We start from the raw sequence: 21,832 nt of genomic DNA on the forward strand, positions 1-21,832 counted from the left end.
TGAGCAGCCACAGCTCCCATTAACTTCAAAAGGAGTTGTGGGTAAATAGTATCTCTGAAAGTCAGGCCCCCTGGTTTGTTTTTTCAGTAGGCCTACTATGGACTGTTTCAGGGTATCCTCTTGTCAACAATCAGCCAAGGCTTACTTTGCTGACTTGGAACAGTCAAGAATGGCACGAGACTTGATCATAGGTAGTGGAACAAACTTTTTCAGTGTACCCATTACCAATTTCTGTGGGACTAGGCCCAGTTCTGACAAGGTGGGTGGAATGCATGGTTCTTCCTGCTCAAGCACGTGTCTCTTCATGTGCAATAGACTGCCATGAATCTGCATGATTTGGTCAAAGTATGGGAAGAGTTTCTGACAGTGGCAATTGGGCAGGGCTGTGGTTGCAAAAAGACAATCCAGATTGTAAAAAGTTTGGAAGTGTGTTTTAACAGAACTTTAATAAAGAATAAACTAAAATACCAAAAGTAATTCAAGGGAAGAAGAGCTACATTACCATTATATTAGGGCTTTGACTTATACTTTAGAGTCATCTTTCTTCTGTCAGTGTAGCTGCCGCTGTGTCCTTAACTCACTGCATATGTCCCCATGGCTGCTGTTTTCCTTTAGAGGTCGTCTTTGTTCACTTTTTTCCATTTTTGGCTGACCATCAGGAAGGGGGCTTTCTTGTTATGGGCTTTGGTTTTTGTCTGGGGGAGGGAGGCGGGTTTGGTTGCATTTGTTATTTTTGTGCATCAGTGTAAAAGAACAAGAGCTCAAAATGGGATTTTTTTTGAAAGTAACTATTGCATCAAATGTCTGTCTTTCAATAAGGCCCCCTTTCCAAAATGCATGTGCCATTTGATCCAAATGGAAACTGCGCGTGTCAGAGATTTGCTTCTTCAGATGCAGTAATTAATACTGGAGGAGTTCACCATGTAACACTCAGGAATAGGATGAGTGCCTAATCCACTTTCTAAAGGAAAAAAAAAAAAGTCATGTGGCCAAATGTTCCCTCCCCAAAAGGAGATACATATGTAAAAGAGCGAAAGCTGCATGTTCCAGGATGTGAGCAGTGTCTGCACATTTGAACATAAGAACGGCCATAATGGGTCAGACCAAAGGTTCATCCAGCCTAGTATCCTGTCTACCGACAGTGGCTAATGCCAGGTGCCCCAGAGGGAGTGAACCTAACAGGTAATGATCAAGTGATCTCTCTCCTGCCATCCATCTCCACCCTCTGACAAACAGAGGCTAGGGAAACCATCCCTGCCCATCCTGGCTAATAGCCATTGATGGACCTATCCTCCATGAATTTATCTAGTTCTCTTTTAAAGCCTGTTATAGTCGTAGCCTTCACAACCTCCTCAGGCAAGGAGTTCCACAGGTTGACTGTGTGCTGTGTGAAGAAGAACTTCCTTTTATTTGTTTTAAACCTGCTGCCGACTGAAAACCTGCTGCCCATTAAACCTGCTGCCCATCTGGTCATGCAAACCGTCTAGTATTCCCCACAATGACAGTCTCCATCCCGGAACATGCCCTTATCTGCAAAGAAATGGATTTTATCTCAGTGCTCCTGCCTGCAGTTCTCATGGCCAGAAGTAGTTCACAACCACCATTGTGGTTGGATACATTGAGTTCCTTCTGATAGCACCGGGCTGTAACAGCATGTTGCGTCTCATTGTCCTTTCCTGTGAGCATGTGTATCTCATTCTCCTTGTGCCCTTTACAACACTTGTGCTTCAGGCCTTCTCTTATTGGGGAGGCTTGTCAGAACCTGACAAAAAAGGATGACCAAGAACAGTTTCAGAGGTGGGATGACTGTCATGGGGCTGCTTGCCACACATATCAGACATAGCACAAAATGACACTTATTCCTCTCTAATGAGCTGCAGAGGATATTTGTGATAGATTGGGAGCTTACTTCAAAAGTTAAATTCCCATTTAGTCAGTAAGCCAGGAAGTGATGTGAAGCAACACCACAGTATATATGAATGTAATACACTCACTGTCACAGCAAGCTGTTTTGGCAATACCTATTAATGGCTCACTTAGGCAAGTTATGGCCAAAATTAAATTTTCTGCAATGAATAGTATCTATAAGCACCTTTCCCAGGTAGCAATATATAATTCACTCCTGGCTTCAGAATACCCCACCCACTTTCTCAGAGACCGGTTCCATTTACTGACATTGTCATGGTATAGCACCATATCCTGCACATCTCAGGATAAGTCTTTTGTTTGTTTGTTTGTTTGGTCAAGCTCAGAATTGCATCACTTGCTCCACTTCTGAGACCCATGCTTATGCTCAACTAGAGATAGAATTTGGCCCCTGGGATTAGCACCTCAAAAAAAAATCAGTAGAAGCAAATACCTTGATAAATGGGTCCCCACAGCCTAGCCATCAGTTCCTGAATCTTAATATTAGCCTATTTCATATACTATATTTAATATCAGGGGGAAATGACATTACCCAGCCAGGAACACCTATATGTAGTTCTCTCTCCTTTCCCTTAAATATCCTTATACCTTGCTTAGACCCCAAGGGACTTATGAAGGTGAATCCAGTCTGACACAGAAAATGAGAGGGAGACGCAGGATACAAGGGAAATGCACACGACACACATTTACAGTCCCACAGGGGAGCTATGACGAGACAGAAAGAAAAGTGTCATCTCAGGCACCATAGGCATTAGTTTGAAATCATAATCTGTTCTATGTCTCAGCTTCTTGGCAAACGTTGAAAAAGCACGAGGGTTGGAAGATTAGAGTGGCAAGACCATTTTCAGATAGCAAATTGCTTGAAAAACATTTCTGTTAGAATAAGGGAACCACTGTGTATAGGCTACTAAATAAGTAAAAGAAGCCTAACCTGGGATCCAGTTGTGTTTTACCTTCTCTCATACTCAAGTACAGTGAGTTATTTCAATGGGAGTACAAGGGATCTTGCTAACATAAGGCAATTTGCATCAACTGATCCTCCAGCTTATCTTGATGTCATGTTGCTTCCAATTTAGATGATACATTATGTTGCCATTAAGCCTGCATTACAAAAAAGATAAAATAAAATAAAATAAAGCTGAAAGAAAACTTTCTCCAGTGCTCTGGATTCTATTAACGGACTGAATTTCCCATTATATAATCTCTCTTTCCCTTGTGGCTGGAAGCTGTGAAACAGAGCCACATCATACTCTGAGTACGCAAGTCTCTGCTGCCAACAGTTTAATCCCAAATGGTGTCAAAGGGCCCACTTCCAGCAGTTATGCATATATTTTTAAGACACCCCACCACAGTCATCTACTCGGGATATTCCCTCTGAACAATGGATGATTGGCAGATAACATAATGTTTAACTTCTGTCTTTACTTTTGTACGTTTATGGCTAAATTGCACAGCTGCTCATTTATCAACTACACAGTCTTGTAGCATAGATGACATCAGATATTCCTTAGGCACTGTCTCATGATCTCCTTTGGGCTCTTGAGGTGGACTGTGATGCAACACATCATGTCGCTAGATGTGTAAAAGAATATACTCTGGCATGCTAAAAATGAGCTGATAATGCCTTACCCCTTCTTGGGGCCCTTTAACAGCCTCTTGAGGAAGTTTGAAGAGCAGCCAAGTATTCAAGATGTGCTGTGTTCTGTAGAATTTGGCTTGCCAAAGAACAATTTCTCTCCTCCCTTCCTCCCCTCCCCGCCCCCCACCAGAAACCATTACATGGAAAATAGATAAGAGGAAAAGAAAAACTGTACATGAATAAGTGCAACAAAGAAGAGGCTGAGGTACTTCCGAGATGGTGAGTAAAGGAAAAGAAATCAGGGCTGTCTCCTCTTTCACAGAAAGACCTCTATGTTCTAGGGGACTTCATGTCCAAGTGCCAAATGGAGACAGCTCCAAGGAGCTCTGAGCTCTTTCTATTTCAGAAACCCAAGTAGTACAACCCAAGTACCACAGGAGTAGGATGGAATACTTGTGCAGGCTATCGCTCCAGTCAGCTTCTGACTAGTGATGAATTTAATACTAATTAAAGGGTTAAAGCCAGATATCCCAGTTATTAGTTTAGGGTGACTGGGTTTTGTGGGAGTGGGGTGGGGTTTTTTTTTGTTGTTGTTTTTTGGTTTGTCATACAAGTACAATGAAATACAGTCCCTGTTATAAACTTTCTTGAGAAATAGGACCCAGTGGTTCCTAATCAAGGCTTCAGTCCAGCAAAACACTTAAGCATGAGTCTCTCTGTCACCTGCAAGAAGTCCTACTAACTTCAAAGGGGCATCTCATGTGCCTAAAGTTAAGCTTGTGCATAAGTGCTTTGCTGGATCCAAGCCTCAAGAATTATTGTTTACTAGATAGAATTTAGTGGACTTATATGGAGTAGTTTCCACCTAGATGTGTCTATATCATGTCAGAAATAATAATGATTACTTGTCTCCTGGAATGATGGGAGGATTAATTTGTTCAAATTTGGACAGCATTTTGAAGATATAAATTATGATATAGTATTAATAAGCAAGGCTTTGATTAGGTCATGGAATCTGTGACTTCCATTGACCTCCGTGACATTTTCTGCCTCAGGGCTGGAGCTCCCAGCCAGTCCCATGCCTGCAGCTCCCAGCCTTCGCCCAGCCATGGCGGGCAGTGGCGGGACCCTGCAGTAGCCCAGTGGCAGCGGGGGGACCCCATAGCTTCCCAGCCACTGCAGGCCGCTGGGGGACCCCCGCAGCTCCCAACTGCCCCTGGAGGCAAGGAGACTCCTCAGCAGCCCAGCCCTGTGGGCACGAGGTCCCTGCAGCTCCCACGCACCGCAGAAGTGCGGGACCAGAAGCCCAAGCAGCAGTGGGTGCTAAATCCGCCTATCCCTTTTGTCAGGGATATTTTTAGTGACAGTCAAGGACAGGTCACGGCTTCCGTTAATTTTTTTTTATTGCCCAAGACCTGTCCCTGACTTTTTCCAAAAATATCTGTGACAAAAGCTTAGCCTTATTAATAAGTACACAATACCAGTAGGAAACACCACTAACACATTTAAGATCCCTGTACTAATAGCTGTTTTGTTTCGCGCTTGCAAATATAAGTGAAATTAATACTGTTTAAATGTGCTGGATCCTCAGCACAAGAGACTGAAGTTCTCAGTTTCTTCACCCAACAGGTACCTCTCCTAGGGTAGGGGCAATGCAGACAGCCTCACATACCTTCACCAATGTGCCTCATTATTAGCCTTGGAGAGATGAGAGAGTAATTCTGTCTCTACAGCCCATTTATTATCTTTCATGATCTAGATATATTGCCTAGGATCTGAGAATACCTACATATTTTGCATATAGGACGAACTGCTATCAGAAGGGAATGGCTTGTGGTTACCCACAATGTACAGCAAATTCAAATCAGTGACCTAGAGATGAATGGCTTCCCACCTGAGTACCAGCCAGACTCCTCCTGCTAAAATTTCATTGAATTAAATTATATTGTGAGGTTTAACTAAATGGGGGAGGAGGAAAGCAGTTTTAAAATATCTGTTGACAATAGCTGTCCAGAGTTGTCCTTAGGAAGCACAAGCCTTGGTCACGGCTGGCACCCTAGTCCTGTTATATCCTTTCCCCAACCCACGAGGCACTAGAGCCAACTTAAGAATAGCCTACTGGGTCAGACCAAAAGTCCATCTAGCTCAGTATCATGTCTGCCATCAGAGGTCAAAGCCAAGTGCCCCAGAGGGAACACAAGAGGTAAACATCAAGTGATCCATCCCCTGTTTCCCATTCCCAGCTTCTTGCAAACAGAGGCTAGGGACACCATCCCTGCCCATCCTGGCTAATAGCCATTGATGGACCTATCCTCCATGAATTTCTCGTTCTTTTTTGAACCCTGTTATAGTCTTGGCCTTATAGTCCTCTGGCAATGAGTTCCACAGGTTGACTGTTCATTGTGTGAAGAAACACTTCCCTTTGTTTTAAACCTGCTGCCTATTAATTTCATTTGGTGATCCCTAGCTCTTTTGTTACGAAAAGGAGTAAATAACACTTTCTTATTTACTTTCTCCACACCAGCCATGATTGTAGAGACCTCTATCATATACTACCTTACTCGTCTCTTTTCCAAGCTGAAAAGTCCCAGTTTTATTAATCTCTCCTCATAGGGAAACTGTTCCAATTCCCTAATCATTTTTGTTGCCATTTTTTGGACCTTTTCCAATTCCAATATATCTTTTTGAGATGGGGTGACCATATCTGCATGCCGTATTCAAGCTGTGGGCATACCATGGATTTATATAGAGGCAACATGATATTTTCTGTCATATTATCTGTCCCTTTCCCAATAGTTCCTAACACTCTGGTAGCTTTTTTGACGGCTCCTGCACATTGAGCACGTTTTGAATATTATCCCTGATGACTCCAAGATCTTTCCTGAATGGTGATAGCTAATTTAGACTCCATCATTTTGTATGTTTAGCTGGGATTATTTTTTCCAATGTGCATTACTTTGCATTTATCAACATTAAATTTCATCTGCCATTTTGTTGCCCAGTCATCCAGCCTTGTGAGATCCCTTTGTAACTCTTCACACTGTGCTTTGGACTTAACTATCTTGAGTAGTTTTGTATCTGCAAATTTTGCCACCTCATTTTGTTTCCCCTTTTTCCAGAGCTTTTATGAATATGAATATACAGACCCCTGGGGGATACCACTATTTACCTCTCTCCATTCTGAAAACTGACCATTTATTCCTACCCTTTGTCTCTTATCTTTTAACCAGTTACTGATCTATGAAAGGACTTCCCTCTTATCCATGACAGCTTACTTTGCTTAAGAACCTTTGGTGAGGAACCCTGTTAAAGGCTTTCTGAAAAGCTAAGGTTTCAGAGTAGCAGCCGTGTTAGTCTGTATTCGCAAAAAGAAAAGGAGTACTTGTGGCACCTTAGAGACTAACAAATTTATTAGAGCATAAGATTTCGTGAGCTACAGCTCACTTCATCGGATGCATTTGGTGGAAAAAACAGAGGAGAGATTTATATACACACACAGAGAACATGAAACAATGGGTTTTATCATACACACTGTAAGGAGAGTGATCACTTAAGATAAGCCATCACCAGCAGCGGGGGGCGGGGGGGGAGGAGGAAAACCTTTCATGGTGACAAGCAAGGTAGGCTAATTCCAGCAGTTAACAAGAATATCAGAGGAACAGTGGGGGGTGGGGTGGGGGAACTGAACAGTATCCCGAATACTGTCACGGCTAACCTGGTGGCTGAACTTTGTGACTTTGTCCTCACCCATAACTATTTCACATTTGGGGACAATGTATACCTTCAAATCAGCGGCACTGCGATGGGTACCCGCATGGCCCCACAGTATGCCAACATTTTTATGGCTGACTTAGAACAACGCTTCCTCAGCTCTCGTCTCCTAAGGCCCCTACTCTACTTGCGCTACACTGATGACATCTTCATCATCTGGACCCATGGAAAAGAAGCCCTTGAGGAATTCCACCATGATTTCAACAATTTCCATCCCACCATCAACCTCAGCCTGGACCAGTCCACACAAGAGATCCACTTCCTGGACACTACGGTGCTAATAAGCGATGGTCACATAAACACCACCCTATATCGGAAACCTACTGACCGCTATTCCTACCTACATGCCTCTAGCTTTCATCCAGATCATACCACTCGATCCATTGTCTACAGCCAAGCTCTACGATACAATCGCATTTGCTCCAACCCTCAGACAGAGACAAACACCTACAAGATCTCTATCATGCATTCCTACAACTACAATACCCACCTGCTGAAGTGAAGAAACAGATTGACAGAGCCAGAAGAGTACCCAGAAGTCACCTACTACAGGACAGGCCCAACAAAGAAAATAACAGAACGCCACTAGCCATCACCTTCAGCCCCCAACTAAAACCTCTCCAACGTATCATCAAGCATCTACAACCTATCCTGAAGGACAACCCATCACTCTCACAGATCTTGGGAGACAGGCCAGTCCTTGCTTACAGACAGCCCCCCAATCTGAAGCAAATACTCACCAGCAACCACACACCACACAACAGAACCACTAACCAGGAACCTATCCTTGCAACAAAGCCTGTTGCCAACTCTGTCCACATATCTATTCAGGGGATACCATCATAGGGCCTAATCACATCAGCCACACTATCAGAGGCTCGTTCACCTGCACATCTACCAATGTGATATATGCCATCATGTGCCAGCAATGCCCCTCTGCCATGTACATTGGCCTAACTGGACAGTCTCTACATAAAAGAATGAATGGACACAAATCAGACGTCAAGAATTATAACATTCAAAAACCAGTTGGAGAACACTTCAATCTCTCTGGTCACTCGATTACAGACCTAAGAGTGGCTATCCTTCAGCAAAAAAGCTTCAAAAACAGACTCCAACAAGAGACTGCTGAATTGGAATTAATTTGCAAACTGGATACAATTAACTTAGGCTTGAATAGAGACTGGGAATGGATGAGTCATTACACAAAGTAAAACTATTTCCCCATGGTATTTCTCCCCCCCACCCCACCCCCCCACTGTTCCTCTGATATTCTTGTTAACTGCTGGAATTAGCCTACCTTGCTTGTCACCATGAAAGGTTTTCCTCCTTTCCCCCCCCCCGTGCTGCTGGTGATGGCTTATCTTAAGTGATCACTCTCCTTACAGTGTGTATGATAAACCCATTGTTTCATGTTCTCTGTGTGTGTATATAAATCTCTCCTCTGTTTTTTCCACCAAATGCATCCGATGAAGTGAGCTGTAGCTCATGAAAGCTTATGCTCTAATAAATTTGTTAGTCTCTAAGGTGCCACAAGTACTCCTTTTCTTTTTTCTGAAAATCTAAGTACACTATATTTACTGGATCCCCCTTGTCCACATGCTTGTTGATCCCTCAAAGAATTCTAGTAGATTGGTGAAGCATGATTTCTCTTTACAAAAACCATGTTCATCTATGAGTCTGACTATTCCATTCTTTCTGTTCTTAGATTCAACCAGTTTGCCTGGTACTGAAGTCAGGCTTACCAGCCTGTAATTGCCAGGATCATCTCTGGAGCCCTTCTTAAAAAATGGCGTCACATTAGCTATCCTCCAGTCATCTGGTACACAAGCCAATTTAAATGATAAGTTGCATATCACAGTTAGTAGTCTGCAATTTCACATTTGAGTTCCTTCAGAACTCTCGGGTGAATGCCATCTGGTCCTAGTGACTTATTACTGTTTAGTTTATCAATTTGTTCCAAAACCTCCTCTAATGACACCTCAATCTTGGACAGTTCCTCAGATTTGTCTCCTAAAAAGAATGGCTCAGATTTGGAAATCTTCCTCACATCCTCAGCTGTGAAGACCGATGCAAAGAATTAATTTAGTTTCTCCGCAATGGCCTTATCTTTGGGTGCTCCTTTAGCATCTCAGTCGTCCAGTGGCCCCACTAGTTGTTTAGCTGGCTGTTTCTGATGTACTTTAAATAAATTGCTATTATTTTTTGAGGGTTTGGCTAACTGTTCTTCAAATTATTTTTTGGTCTTCCTAATTATATTATTATAATTCACTTGCCAGAGTTTCTCCTTTCTATTTTCCTCACTGGGATTTAACTTCCACTTTTTAAAAAGATGTCTTTTTGCCTCTCACTGCTTCTTTTACTTTGTTGTTTAGCCATGGTGGCACTTTTTTGGTTCTCTTACTATGTTTTTTAATTTGGGGGATACATTTAAATTGAGCTTCTATTATGGTGTCTTTAAAAAGTTTCCATGCAGCTTGCAGGGATTTCACTTTTGGCGTTGTACCTTTTAATTTCTGTTTAATTAACTCTCTCATTTTTGTGTAGTCCCCCTTTCTGAAATTAAATGCTACAGTGCTGCTGCTGTGGTGTTTTCCCCACCACAGAGATGTTAAATTTAATTATATTGTAGTCACTATTACCAAGCATTTCAGCTATATTCCCCTCCTAGACCAGATCCTGTGCTCCACTCAAGACTAAATTAAGAATTGCCTCTCCTCTTGTGGGTTACAGGGCTAGCTGCTCCAAGAAGCAGTCATTTAAGGTGTCAAGAAACTTTATCTCTGCATCACGTCCTGAGGTGACATGTACCTGTCAATATGGGGACAGCTGAAATCCCCCCTTATTACTGAGTTTTTTATTTTTATAGCCTCTCTAATCTCTCTGAGCATTTCACAGTCACTATCACCATCCTGGTCAAGTGGTCGGCAGGTAGTGTATCCCTACTACTATATTCTTATTATTCAAGCATGGAATTACTATCCATAAGGATTCTATGGTACAGTTTGGTTCATTTAAGATTTCTACTTCATTTGATTTTATGCTTTCTTTCACTATAGTGCCACTTCCCCACCAGCGCGACCCATTCTGTCCTTCCGATATATTTTATACCCTGGTATTACTGTGTTCTTCTTTATGTCGAACAAATACATAAGTGGGGAGAGCAGCAGAAGTTTTAAAACAAGCTGAGCTGTCTCTGAAATGCCAGGGGAAAGACTGAGGGAGGGCAGCTTGTGAATAGGGGGAAAAGAGAAGGCTTCAATGAACTGGCACCACCACCTCAGCACTTCCTCAAAAAATATGTAGGACTGTCACTGTGGCTCTTCCTCAGCCCATTAAAACCAAGGATCAGAGGGTGAATATTTCACCAAAGGAAAGCGCCTCTTTTCCCTCTGGTGCATTGATTATTTTAAAATTTCTTTCTACCCCTACTCTCTGCGCCCCCACTCTCATCCTCACTCCTGCTCCCTCTTCAGTATGAGCCCCAGTTAAGAAAAGTGATTCAGTCAAAGGTTAAATTATGCCAATCTCTGGTATGTCATGTGTTTGGCAATAGGTGTGACCCTTTCTGAGGTAGGGACCGTAGGGGAGGGAAAAAAAAGCAGGAAAGGTTGTTCTGAATATGCATGGCTGGTGGCCACATCTTCACAGGCCTGTGTATTTGTGCAGTTGCTTTTAATGCCATCCAATCTTTCCTTCTGTCCCTAAATGGCCTGTGTTGAAAATGTCCCTGCCTACAGTTGCTCAACTGGAATGAGGACAAGTTGTTTGCAGTGGCCCCCTTCCAAATGCTTGTGCTGTAACTTTTGTCTTGACTAGTCTCTGAAGATATCTCTGGAGTGATTTTCCTATGCCTTGCTTGCACTCCCCCCAAAGTGGTGCCTGCTTTTCTTGCTCTACCCTCTCGTAGCTGGATCCACCTTTAAAACTATCACCAAACAGAAATTGATAATATCTACTCATCTAATGGTGGCATAGAACACTCGCTCTTGTGAATTCACATTGAGCTGCAAAGGGGCCAGATGTTGCAGGAGTAGAAATACTGGGTTACCTTTGCTCCTAGCAGAACAGAAGGGGCACAGATAACGGCAAAAGGGCTGTGACAGTCTTCTGCAAGCTATTACAGCTGGACTTGCCACTTATTCCTAAACGCAATGATCTAAGTTCTCTTCTGTGCTAACCTATGAACCGTTTTTCTGACGTAGATATTTCTTATTCCTTGGTTTCTCCCGTCTACTTAGTTTTACCAATAGAGGGAGGAGATGTCCCTTCCCTTTAAATCCACATGTGGTTTAATCCAGGCAGAGGAGGAAGACAAAGAAGTGAGATAACAGATACTGAGTAAGGGGCTATAGCTCTAAGATCACTGGATGAATTTGTGAACATAGACACATTAATATACACTACAAAAGAAAAGAATAATTTCCTCTCTTCTCTATTAGATGTGTATGCTACATAATGTCTATAAGGATGTATGTGTTATCTCTCACCTATTATTTTGTTCATCAACCAAAATCTATGTTTCTAAAAGTATCTATGTTAAAAATTTCTCAGCAGAGATTTTTCTTCTTTATATGGTGCCATAAGTGCACATGTCACTTTAAGGAAAAATAAGGGACAGCACTTGCCACAAACAGGACCATAAATTGGCTCCGTTTTGCTTGAGTGCAAGGATGGGGAGAGGGAAGGGGTGTATGAGAAACTCCTCCTTCTCTGAACAGCCGTGCAGGAGCTGAACAGAATCTTACTGAGACAAGGTTGTGGTTAGACTGTTGGGGTGGTAGCAGGGACTTGAGGTGGAGTTTCTGTTACTGCCCCAACAGTTGCTAGCTGCATGCAGGGGTATTAAGGCCGGGATAAATGGGGCTCCTCATTTCCTCTCCACTTCCAAGGGAGCTGACCAGCCTGGAGTTTGGAGCATGCTACACCCTTTCCAAGGGTGACAGAGCTACTGCTGCCATGAATAGATCTGGGCAACCCCCACCCAGGTCACAACACCTAGCCCTGTGGGACAGGAATTACCGCTGTAGGGCGAGCGTGGTGTGGGCTCATTCTCCCACCAGTGGTCATTTTTTTAGAAGGATCTCAGGTTCAGCTTTTGGCCCAGGCCCCCCAAAACCTCTGTGTGGCTGGGGCTCCTGTGAGTGCAGCCCTTCCACACACCCCTCCAGAGGGCGTCAGGTGCAGAATCTTGTCCCCAATTTACTCATTGCAACACAACACTGGACAAAAGGGTGGAGGAGCTTAGGGATTTAACACAACCCTAAGGGGCATCGCACTATACTGGCATTGCCTACTCTAGTTTATATTTTTATTGATTTGGACATGTTATTGTAGCCATTAGAGAGAAAGCTTCCTTCCCCCAGGCATTAATGGGTCTCTTCACCTTGAATGGTCTCTTGAAATGTGTTAACTTGTGCTAGACAATCTGTTCCACTCTGAGCACAGGTCCCAGACCTGATGAAGAGCTCTGTGTAAACTCGAGAGTTTGTCCTTCTCACCAACGGAAGTTAGGTAACATCTTTTACTGGACCAACCCACCTTCTCTCTCTATTGATTTGGCAAACAGTGATAATCTCCATAACAAATATATCCTCGTTTTGCAGAGATAATACTCTAGCTTGGTGATAAACACAACATGCTTGGGGGGGGGGGAGGGGATCATGTTCAGCAATTTCAGTCTTGGCAGGAGAGAGAGATTTGGTTTGACTCTGCTGTTATTGGTGGTATGTTAAATCCTTACTAATTCTTTTCTTTTAACCCTAAGAACAGCTGTGTGTCTGCCACAGTGAGTGCTTGAACCCTATTCCATCTCTCAGAGAACACTAAAATGCTGTGTTTTTACACCTATAATGCTAATGGAAAAAAACAAGCAAGCTCAGCTTGCTGGTTTATAACTGCATATGTAATGAACTGCTAGCGATATAAGTTAGTTCACTGGCCTTTTTATCATCACCACAGTGTATCACATAATAGCTTCCTCTTCATGACTGTCATTTGGTCAAATAGATGGTAATCTCAGATGTACAGAGAACAGTGCAACATATCTTTAAAAATAAGTTCTGCTCTGCTTGCAAGCATGGTGACAGATACTTTGATATATGCATTGATGCGCATCATACATCTGACATCAGGATCTGTCCTACTGAGTCTTTGGGCCAAATCCCATTGACTCAACTCACTGAAGTCCATGGGCCTGAATCTATGTGATTTTTATACCAGTGTAACTCTACTTGGAGTTACTCCTAGTTGGTACCAGTTAAGTGATGGGGACTGATTCTCTAAATGGAACTACTCACAAGCAAGCAAGCAAGATTTGCTCACTATCTGACAGATCATTTATTTACAGGTAGTAGACATAGAAATGAGGAAAAGCATATTGTCAGTGATTTCCAGGAATAATTTAAGACTGCAATCCCAAATTTTGCTGCTAAAAAGAGGAGAGAGGGGGCCAGGGAATAAAATATTGCAATTCTATTAAGTGCTTTCTCCCCTTCTTTCCTAGTCCCCACATTTCCAAAGGGAGAAAAAGGAGATTGCACAATAGAAGAGAGAGGAAATCTGAGAGATCAAAAGTCTTAAAAGGAATCACATGATTGCAAATCAGTTGATATTTTATGTTTTTCAAAGTTTTCTGGACAGCCAAAAGAGTATCTTTAAAAAGCCGGATTTCTCTCCCCCTCCCCTCCAATTGATTTTAATGAAGACTGAAATAGACTCCAGGGTTTAGGGGAAAGGGAAAAAACCGAACAACTTAGAGAAATTGGATACATAACCAAATTGTAGAATCAATGGGGCTCTAAGGGACCACCCCTCTGCTCTGTGGCAGGATTCATTTAATTGTTCTATAAACTGTTCCTGTAGATGGGTGTTTAGCCTCGAATAACTCCAACAACAGCGATTGCACAACTGCCTTTGGCAGCTTGTCCCATCGTCTAACAGTTCTTCTACAGTTTTGCCTAATATTTAACCTAAAAACTTCCCTCCTGCTTCAGCCAATTATTATTTGTCCTATCCTCAGTGACTGATGAGAATAATTGATCCTTGTCCTCTTTAAAACATTCCTTTATGTTTCCTGTTATGTCCCCCATGCACACTTGTCTTTCCTTTAGGCTAAAGATGCCAAGTTATCTTAACCTTTACACTTAGATCCTATATGCCAAACTTCTTACCAGCTTTGTTGCGCTCCTCTAAACTCTTCAATTGGTCCATGTGTCTTTTTTCCCCATACAGAACTGAATGCAGTTACTCCAGTTAAGCTTTAACCAGTGCCAAGCAGAGCACAATAATTATTTCAGTAACCTGACCGACCCCATCTAATAACAAAGACAAAATGCAGCTTGTAATTAAAAAATTTTTTAAAAATTTTTAAAAAAGTTAATTTCCTTAATGACCAGAACATCCTACTGCTTGGCGCACACAAATTAAGGAACATAAAGGTTATTGGTCAGTCTAGGCATCTTTTTCAATTATATACTGTGTATTGTATTTTGGACTATGTACAGCTTTACTCCGCTTAGGAACAGGCTGTACTTCATCTCTTGTGCTCCCTCCCACTCCTTTTGTTTCACCCAGACTTCACTCCTGTCTGCTCCGTCGTCCTGTCTATATTTGTTCAGCTTACTGCCAGTATTAAATTTGGGAGCCTTTGTAGATAGCTGCCACTGGTGTTTTTAAACACCTTAGCTTATATTAGGTCTTCCAACTTTACTAACTTCAGTGGAGCTGAACCAACAGTGGGAAATATTTAGAAATTTCCCTCATATAGGCATAATCTTTATGCCTTTTCACCAGGTCCATGCTAGCCCACACCTGGAAAGGCTTCCCAGTTAGCATCCAGCCAGCACTCTCCTTCAAAAAATTCCTCAAAATTCACCTGTTCTGCAAAACATTCCAGCTTTACAGTATGTTCTACATTCATTAACTTGGTACCTGCCTATTGTTTTGCACTGTATTGTATAACCCCTGGGTTATAATCTTGTCAAGAGAGGAATTCTATTCTTTGGCACACCCTACCTATTATAAAGTGCCGTGCATGGTAATATATAAATAATTGCCTGACAACAGCAGTTCCCAGGAAATAGATACATGAATTTACCATAATCAAATAAATGCGGATGAAGTAGCAACACTAGCAATCTCTCTGACTTCAAATCTAATCTTTGATTTGATGGCAGCATTTTTATTAAGTTGCTTTTGTACTCTACCATTAGACAATACAAGATCTATAGGTATAATTATTAGTTATTTTTCCATACAGTCTTGATTAAACTGAAGTAGTTCTTCTGGAAAACATGTCAGTGAACACCTTGCAAGTAGAATAGGTGGGATGATTAGCAAGAAAAATAAAAACCTGGCTAATAGTGTAATATTCTGCTATAAACCTTAAAAGTATTATGTGAAATTCTGCTGTCAGTTACACACATACAAGCCCATTGTAGTACATAGGGCTGTGTGCGTACAAATGAGATCAGAATTTGGCTTCAAATAATAACACATCATAACATACCAGAAGTCACTCTATTAAAAAGCATAAGTATTTTATGACTTGGATCCATTAGCCAATATTTCATAAGGCAAAATATTCATTCCTTTTTTATACAGCTTGTATGTAGGACTGCGTCAAGACCTTTTGATATAGGTTGGAAGAGGTGAAACCTCAATGCAGTCTAAAAGTAAAGGCAGCTCGGAGGGAATGAACAAAATCGAGCAGAAATAGCGACTGCAAGTTATTGGCAGGCAACCAAGAGTCAGTTGGTGGCCAGGAGAACAAGAGTTTGCAAGACCCAGTGAATTTGCATGTCCTTTGCTTGTTGGACATTCCCCCCCCCCCCGCCCCTTTTTATTTGTTACAGTATTCTAGATACAAATATTGAGTTAAGAAAGAATCTTTAACCCACCTTGAAATGAGACTTGCAAGCATTTTTATAAATAGATTGAAAAGTTGTCTTGTGGCTTTTGTAAGTACGTACTGCTCTATGCTCTACACAAAGGCTGTTTTGTTACTTCTTATACAACAGTACTCCTCCATGAGCCACAACAGAGATCACTAGGCTGTTCCACACAAGTACTGATGGACCTTTGGGGGACTCTTTTATTCTTTGTCCTGAACTGGAAGAACACCTCTGAGTAAGGCGTGCTAACACAAGTGCTGTAGTTAGGGTCCAATCTAAAGCCTATGGAAGTCAATGGAAATGTTGTCATTCATTTCAGTGGGATTAGGATCAAGCCCATACAATACAGATCTAAAAGTGTTGGGGACAGGGGATCCTGACCCCACTGAAATCAATAGGGCTAGGATTTCACCCTAGACACTTTTGAAATTATAATTAAAATAAATAAAAGTTGTGGGCTATGCAGGATTTATTCATCCCTCCCAGAGTGTTCTGTCCATAGACTTGCAGTTTTTGTGGGGATGGGGGCAGGGAGAGGAAAAAAAATCAAACAGATGTCCCTCTCAATCCTGTCCTGTTTTATAAGGAATTAAAGGGGTCATCCCTCCTCCTTGGATCAGAAATTGTGGTTTAACTTAGTTCTATTTTTTAAATAAATTTTTATTATAATTCACCCAGAAGCTAACAAAACATGGTGGATATTTATAGTATTGAGACTTGCTTATTTTTTTGAGGTACATATTTTTATTGGGTAGAAAATATAAATATCTCACTCCCTGAGGTGAAAGTTTTATCTTTTATGAATGTAAAATGCCCACATTTCCGTATTGGTAGCACAAAAATATATATATTTTAGCTGCAATTCCTTATTCCAGGCTTGGGTCATTCTGTCCAGGTCATGCCCTCATGCTACAGATCATTGGTTCCAAGAGTGAAACAATATACATGCAGTCAGAAGGGTTTTACATGTGGCAAACCTGAAGACATGCAGACCATGATCTTAGAATTACGAGTTGAGTTAAGCAGGCAAGCTGCCTCCCTAAAGAAGGGACAAAAATAGCAAAAGACTTGCTGAGCCAATGGCTTGGCATATGGCAGGTGAACCTTAACTTGGGGGGAGGGGTATTTGGGAATCTACAGAGAGGGGCAAGTCTTCAATACTCATTTAGAGCTTAACTTACACCTGTTTGGTGTGGAGCCTGTACCTTCTCAAACTTGGTTGTCTAAATAAGCGGTCTGGTTTTCAGAGGCACTGAACACCCACAATGCCATGGTCTCCGAGAACAAGGAGCTGCGGGGGGCGGGAAATCAAAGTTTTTCCTGTGTTAAAATGCTTTAATGTTTCTTAATATTAATCCTTCAGGCAGAGCTTCATTGATCTATGCAGAAGGGCTTTCTTCCAAGAGTTCCAGCCAACTGAGCTTGTGCAGAATTCTCTGTCACTCTCTCTGCTTCCCAAAGAGGGCTTTTCCCAGCCATGTCCTGCAGCATGGGAAAAGATAACTGACAAAGGGGAAGGCTGATAAGAACAGTATAGACAATTTTAAATGTGTTCGGTAAGATAGAAAAGATTTCAAAGCATTTTACAAATATTAATAAATTAATCCTTCCAAACACCCCCAGGAGGTAGACATTAGCATCCCTGTTTTATTGGAGGGGAAACTGAGGCAGAGAGATTTACCCAAGGTTATACTGGAAGTCTAAAACAAGACTGTATATCTGTCTAAGGGGCTCCATTGGTATCAAACTTTCTGAGTATTCTTCTCAATCTTACTGGAATGCTCTCTGAAGGACCTTAGATGCATAGAGGCTAACTGTGGCAATCCATACATTGCTTGGATGCCTTATAAGTTGTGGCAGGGAAATTAATCAACTTGCTAAGAGAATTTGTTTTAGAGAGGAGAACAAGCTGCAAAGTCCGGGGGCCTGATTTGCTTCTCACTTACAATGGTGCAAATCAAGAAGAACTCAATGGAGTAAACTTGTATATGGATAATAAGAATGTGCAGAGTTATTTAGTATTTAAAAAGGTGCTTAGAAAAGGATATAAAGCTTCAAGACACAAGACAACCTCTAACTTTTGGGAATTAGGAGGAAACTTTCTTGGCTAATCCCCAACTAACAATACAAGATTTCTTTTTCTGAAGCAGCTGGCACTGGCCAGTGTCAGAGAGAGGATCCTGAACTAAACGGACCATTAGTCTGATTCAGTATGGCAAATCCTGTTTAAAACTGGCATCAGAGGAGAATAAGGCCCCAAATCTGGAGCTGGATACAGATTTTGAATACCTAAAAACTTAAGGGAGTTTGGATCTGGGTAGTTTGATTCAGCTAATTTTTACAGAGGGGAAAAATATCTGCAAAATTCATATCCAGGTTCCTATTTTTGAACACCCTTAAATTCAGAGCAGGCACCTATCTGGGCCTAACTCTCATCTGTTCTATCCTTCACACATTATCGTTGTTCATGGGAGGCACATGGAGGAAGACATAGTCCATCCAAAAAGAGTCTAATTGGCAGGAGCTTATTAAGGATCCAGCTCTTAGAAAGGGAGCAGGATATTAAGTCTTGGATCACATTCAAGAGAAGCACAGACCAGGTCTGCTCCCCTGGAAATATATTATTGCTATTGTGCTGTCTGAAAGGACAACATAGAAGAAAAAAACAAGAGTTTGGGAAATTGATGCCCCAACTTTTTAGAAGTCAAGATTTCTCCCCCTTCCCCCAAGGGATTTCTTAAAGAAAATGTTGTCCAAATACCACAAAAGCCAAAATTGTAACTTCCAGAGAAACTGAGGATACAGTCCAACAAAGATTGCAAAATAAAGAGGATTTTAGAAATCCTAATTTTAATAAACTTCAAAAAAGCAATAAAATTGAGATAAAAGTGAAGAAAAAGAGTCCTGTTTACAATCACCTTTAATAAATGATGGTGACCATAAAGTGGATTTAAACTTTAGTTACTCGTGGAGACATTAAACAGAATAAGGTTGACTCAAGTTTTAGATTTCTAAAAGCAAAACATCTCTAGATGAGTTTCAGGAAAAAGTTTCTGGCCAGCTATAAACTGCTGCCATTTAACAGGGGAAAAAAGAATAGCAGAGCCAGTAACAGCTTAAAAATATGTTCAAGTTTGCCATGCTTTGTCTGTGCACATCAGTATTAAGTGGCACTCAGGGACTAAGGATGACATACAGCAGAGTAGCTCTATCTGTGCCCCTTGGTATTGTTATAATATATTATCCACCACCACACAATGTGAACACCTGAGAAATATCAGTACATATATACTTACAAACACTCCTGTGAGATAGCAGCAGGATTCCCATTTTACAGCAGGGGAGATTAAAGTCCCAGTTCAGCAAAACACTTAAACATGTGCTTAACTTTAAATCTCTGAGTAGTTCCATTGAAATCAAGTTACTGTTAAGCATGTGTTTAAGTGCTTTGCTGGACTGGGGACAAAATGACTTACCCAAGGTCATTGTGAAAATCTGTAGCAGAGCTGGACAGAAAAGTTCTGAAACAACCTGCTTCCTTTCCTGCCAGCCTGCTTTGCAGTCAGGGACCAAGGGCTTCCCAGGTTGATGGCAGCCCCCAGAGGTGGACTGCCCTGGAGAGAGTCACCATATTATGTGTGATAGAAATCCTCTACAAAATGGAATGACTTAAGTCATCAGAGCTCTACACATGGCTTCTGAGTCCCAGCCCAGTGTCTTAGCCACTGGACCATTCCTCAGGTTTAGAATGGAAGTCAAGGATAATGGCAATACAGGATTTCTGAAATAAACTGGAGAACCCATAAAGAATTAAAGAACCTTCAATGAAGAAATAAAAAAAGTGTCCAATCCCATTGACTTCAGAACTTTGCTGAATTGGGCCCAAGTTCAAGAGGGCAAATTGGTTCAAATAAAAAAAGACCTAACCCAGTCTTTCACCTAAAACTAGCACCAAAATATTTAGGTTTGCTAGCATTCAGTTAACTTCTTACTTGTATTTATGTACACAACTGCTTTGGGTAGAGACCAGAAAGACCACACCAAAATGCTGTAACAAAGGCTATTCATTGGGTACCCGACCTCTCCAACCTGGCTGGAACCAGGAATTATCAGAAATCGCAACAAAGGGCATTTATTCTCCTGCAGTGTCAATACCAGTTACTTGATCAAAGAGATTTGACTACATTTCAGTGAATCATCTGAACCTTTTGATGCTCAGCTGAATGGACTCTTCAAACCTTGAAACATTTGCCCATTGCTAACAAACTCTTACAGTTTATTATTGGACAGCTAGACTAGTATTTTTTAAACTGGTTATTTTCTGCTTTGAGAAGGCAGCTGGAACTAGGAGGTGTATGATTGTATTTTATCGTTTATGTCAAAGGCACTCTTTTACATACCTATACTTCTATGTAAGTAAAAATTAGAATGATCATTTTTTGCACCCTATAAGGCAGTAAACTCACCACCTGTAGCATCCCCTTGTATCAGGTACAATATTGCAAGGGCCTTTGTCTCCAGAACCTGCTGCAGGCCATCTGCCTCTCACCTGGTCTTCCAAAGCTTGGCCATCCAGCTAAGACACTAAGTTCAGTCCCCTTCTAGGGTAAGAGACGGTCCAACTGAAAGGCCAGGATAAACATCCCAATAATAATTCTTCTGCCCCTCTTGGGCTCCACTGCAGTGTTCTTACTGGCCTTCACTCAGGGCCCCCCCACAGGAGCCTAACCTGCTCCTTCAGTTGGATTTGCATGTCCCTTCCTCAGGGTCTGCTAGGGGAACCCAGATCCACCCTCTAGTCTCAGGGCCACCCCACAGGAGTCTGACACTGCTCCTGGGAGAAGTGGGGGGTTCTCCTACCTGCAGAAGAGTCCTGACTTCTCTATGGTCTCTCTCCCCTAGACTGACTTCTCAGCTCTGCTTGAGTAGTCCCTCTGATTCTCTGCAGCTGGGAAATGCTTAGCACTAAGTTGCCAAATCACCATTAGCAGGGGGCTAGCAGGTAAGTCACAGGCAAGGCTGAGCATGGCTTGCCTTTAAAAGGGCCAGCCAGCCTCTGACAAACCCCAGTTAGGGGCTTGTGCTTGTTATTGTACCACACAGAAGAGATACACAATAGGTAACAATGCAAAGTATGTCACACCCCACTAGTGAGAGAGTTTAAGGAACAGACTGGAAGACGGTACAGAGGTAAAAAGGTCTGGAAGAGTTTATACAGGGCAGGCTAAACACAAGGTAAGGGAGAGAGGGAGGCAATAGAAATGCAAAGCACTAGGAGGTAAGACTGCAGCACAACTGCGTAAAAACAGGCTTTGTGTAGTATGTTCACATGGCCCATTCTCTAAACCAGCAATTTCCAAACTGTGGTGCATAGGCCACGGATGGCCCACAGATCACTTACTGTCGGTCCACAGACAGCTGGCTGGTCATATGGTGCTGTTTTCTTTTCCTTGTTTCCAGCTGCTGTGTTGCATTAAAAAGATTTATTGTATGCATTTTGGTTTTCCTTCTAAGCAATCACTATAGCTGCCACAGAGACATTACAGAGTTGCATGTGGTGAGGCCGCCCATGTGATTGGAACTGGGAGGTGAGCTGTCCCTGAGAAATGCTCTGTTGGGACCTACATTCATGTGAAAAAGCCTGAGACCTGCTCTGTATTAA

The 21,832-nt window shown here is 42.0% G+C and overlaps 1 long non-coding RNA gene across 2 annotated transcripts; it reads right to left on the reverse strand.

The window, feature by feature from the left end:
• Positions 1 to 320: 320 nt before the first annotated feature.
• Positions 321 to 21,123, reverse strand: LOC119857457. Of its 2 annotated transcripts, none has more exons than XR_005293590.2 (4): positions 21,031 to 21,123; positions 14,449 to 14,592; positions 2,858 to 3,027; positions 321 to 961 (listed from the first exon to the last, which is right to left on the reverse strand). It is a non-coding gene; the product is annotated as an uncharacterized LOC119857457 (long non-coding RNA). The 2 variants fall into 2 exon arrangements; XR_005293591.2 differs by lacking the exon at positions 321 to 961 and adding an exon at positions 1,566 to 1,762.
• Between the last annotated feature and the right edge of the window lie 709 nt (positions 21,124 to 21,832).

Source organism: Dermochelys coriacea, chromosome 6 (genome assembly GCF_009764565.3).
Source record: "Dermochelys coriacea isolate rDerCor1 chromosome 6, rDerCor1.pri.v4, whole genome shotgun sequence".
NCBI classification, from domain to species: domain Eukaryota; kingdom Metazoa; phylum Chordata; order Testudines; family Dermochelyidae; genus Dermochelys; species Dermochelys coriacea.